Below are 3773 nucleotides of genomic sequence, written 5' to 3' on the forward strand. Positions count from 1 at the left end.
ATAGAAAAGAAAAAAATGATTAAAAGTTTAGAACTGATTCCTGATTTAAAACATTGTGACTCAACACAATCTTATTTATAAATTCATTCAATAATAAACACCTGTTAAATCATAAAGAATTAAACAGAAAGAATTCTAGGAGTTATCATTTGTAACAACTTGCAAGTGTATAAACACATCCGTAGTGTAACAATTTGTTAGACCTTATGAAATCCCTCATCAATTTACCTTTTCTCAAACAGGTGTTTGATCTTAACAGGGAGGTTTCCCATATGTAGTTTTTTACAGTGAGTTTTTAGTAGGTTATCACCTTCTACTGCTCCATCTTTGCTTTTTATCTTTTGTCTTTGTATTTTACTTATTTTCTGAGTCTCTATATGAAATAATTATTTAAAATTTACAGTATGTCTTTTTCTTTAAAGAGAGAAGAGAAAGAGAATTCCTTGAACTTGAAAACAGACCATCAATGGTGAATACTTGCCCAATATTCAGAAATATCATCAAAGTGTTATCTCATGATGGATCCTAACCATATAAAATATTTCCACTAATAGCCTCAGTCAAATTAACATAGAAACTGGGAATGGCGTTTTGGCAGTTTTGACAGTTGACTAGTCTCAAATATTGCAAGACACCTGAAATTTAATATCAGTGAGATCTTTCTCACATTCTATATCTTGGAAGTTTGGGTGAGAATTGTATGAAGGATGCTTATGAAGTCAAAAAAGTAGACATATGTGGAAAGAGAGTTTTAAGGTCTAATTTATCCCAGATGAATACATACTAATACTTCCTGAGACTTAGGTGAGAATCAAAAATTTTTTAAAATCCTGATATGGAACAATGATCTACTGAACATGTTCTCAGGAGGCCTCCATACGAGGCTAAACTTTTCCCCAGTGATATGAAGTGTTCCTTAGAAAACTTATTTTAAATCTTCATAATCACTGATGGAAATAGAAATTGTAGCAACAAAAACACTGGAATAAGAAACATGCTTTCCCAGGTACTGTTAATCTAGAGGAGACCTGCTCAACCTCACTGAAAGCCTCTAAGTGTTAATGGAACGTTTGCTTAGATAGTGAAGAGGATTCTTTTGTATTAGGTGGGTGCAAAAGTAATTGCGATTTTTGCAATTAAAAGTAATGGCAAAATGCTAGTAAAAGTAATGGCAAAAATCACAATTACTTTTGCAGCAATATAATAAAATGCCTTTATCCTCAGACTGTACTCATTTGTTTGAAGAGAGGTAGCGTCACTTAGTTATTAGATACAATACATCTGATTTCCAGTCCCAATCCTACCTCTAGCAAACTTTTTGACCTTGTCTGGAAAATGACAGCCTAAACCTTGTTGCTAGCGATGGACTCTGTGACCTTGGGCAAATCACTTAGTCACTATGTCTCTATTAATCTCTCTCTAAAGTGGACTCCTCTTTGCTCTCTTCCTTATGGGGATGTTATGAGCATCAGGGAGATAATATTGGTAAATTACTTTGAGTTCCTAAGAAGAAAAGCACACTTCAAATAGAAGCACCATTATATTGTTGTGCAATCACGTTACATCTCCTTTTCCTTCAATTATCCCTTCTGCTGTTATGTTTACTTCAACAGTAAGGTGTGTCTATTTTAACTGGGCAAACCAATACTTACCTGTTATGCTTTTCCCTATTCCTGTTACTTATCCTATTTTGCATATTTTCCCAAGTTAATTTTTTGGGAGAATAATCTATAAATGAGTTAATCATCCTGATCATGAAAATACACTTTTCGGAAAGACAACTGCACTATGATATATAGATTCGGTGACAGCAGAACAACACCCAGCAGCTTCTAGTATTTTCAAATTACTATGTCCAATAAAAATAATAATTAATGATGTACATTTAAAGTGTACCTTTCATCTGATCATCTCAAAGTATTTTAGAAACTCTAATTAAACTCTGGAACACCCCTTTACTAAACATATTATTATTACCATGCTGCCAATGAAGAAACTGAGGTTCAACAAGGTTATGGGACTAGCACAGGGACACAAAATGAGTCAGTGTCAGGAATGGGACTTCATGTTTTCAAGGCCTGGCCAAAAGTTTTCCATCTTGAACTAATTAGTGCTCTATAATTTCAAGGATAGAAGATATCAGGTTACCAGGTAACAACCACTGACTCCCAAAATTCAGATGTAGCATTGCAGTGCTTAGGTGATCTGATGCTCCCCTTTTTCCAACCTATTTCTGTTCTTAATTCTTGGAAGGTTTTCTGGTTTCTCAAGCTCATCCACCAGTGGACGAGTAGAGCTAGGCATATATAGGCTATAAAGCTCCCATCAGTCGTTATAATAACTCTAGTCTAGCACAAGCACAGAGTGAGAGCAAATGCTGAAAGTCAGCACCAAGCTGATGCTAATGAATTACCTGTAGATTTTCATATCCTGCTCTCCCCCATGCTATGTTGTAGTAGGAAACTTTACTAGACTAATAGCATCTTATCGCTAGAAAAATAGCAGTCTGTAATGCTGATTTAATTTGCTTTGAATAAGAAGAATTAGAAATTGACTCCCTGCCACTAATAACCTAAATCCTATGAACTGGCTCCAAGGATTGAGATATAGTCCACAGTCTTAGGTAAGCCACACCTCTTTTTCAGTTTAAGTGGGTCAGCCTCACTTCACACCTGCGTCTTCGGGTTAATTTGAGGAATTTCGAAGATTCTAGCTCAAATGACTTTGTCTACAATATTTTTCTCCTTATGGATAAGTTTACAAAATTTTTCTTGTCTAATCTATGGAATCATTTCATAAAATCCTTTTAGGGAGTGAAAAGTATTAACCTAAGGATAGGAACTTATCTTTGTGTCAGAACTGTGGCATAAATACGAAATCCTAGTGATTGTCCAGGTGTGGAAGGCAAAATGGCTCGATAGTGAAGAGCTCTAGTTTGGAGTCAGATTTAATCTGGTTAAGTTTCTTATTAGCTGCAAGAAGATCACTTAAGATCTTTGAGTTTGTCTTATTATTTGGTAAATGGAAATAATATTCCTATAGCCTGCACTTGTGCAGGTGAATTGAGTTGGTTGTAGGAAAATTTTGAACATGACACCTGGCATGTGGTAGGTATTGAGTAAATGGTAGCTCTTAGTATTAATATTAATTTTAATTATTCTCTGAATTTGCCAAGGAAAAGAGCCTAATAAGTATGGAAGCTTGAAAAGGGTAAAAAGACAGAATACGTCCAAAATAAAATGGTTACTAAGCTGAATCCTTTGCTATTTGTGACTAGGGAAACAAAGTAAAAAAGGATCAAGTGTGTGACCAGATGGCTCTTGGTAACTGAAGCAGGAATGGACAGCATATTAATTATAGGAAAAAGCAGGATATACAGACTGGCACAGAGTATTAACACGTTCTTTCTCTAACAAAAAATGTGATCGTTACATTCATGTATTACAATGGAAAATGTTCTTTCAAGTCCGACTTTTCTTGTGATGTTTTCCAGGGAATTGCATTTGACTAATGCCCTAAAGCATTTAACACCATTTTCAAAGAAGTTTTCAAAATGTTTGTGAAAATAATAAGACTAAACTTAAAGCTAATGTAAAATAAAATAAACCATTCCAGATGTGGCTGAGAGGAAAATATAAGTAACTTTTTGCTTAAAAAAAAGACTGATTCGGCCAGGCGCAGTGACTCAAGCCTGTAATCCCAGCACTTTGGGAGGCCGAGGCGGGCGAATCACGAGGTCAGGAGATTCAGACCATCCTGGCTAACACGGTGAA

Source organism: Rhinopithecus bieti, unplaced genomic scaffold (genome assembly GCF_001698545.2).
Source record: "Rhinopithecus bieti isolate Rb0 unplaced genomic scaffold, ASM169854v2 scaffold_6513, whole genome shotgun sequence".
Classification (NCBI taxonomy): Eukaryota; Metazoa; Chordata; class Mammalia; order Primates; family Cercopithecidae; genus Rhinopithecus; species Rhinopithecus bieti.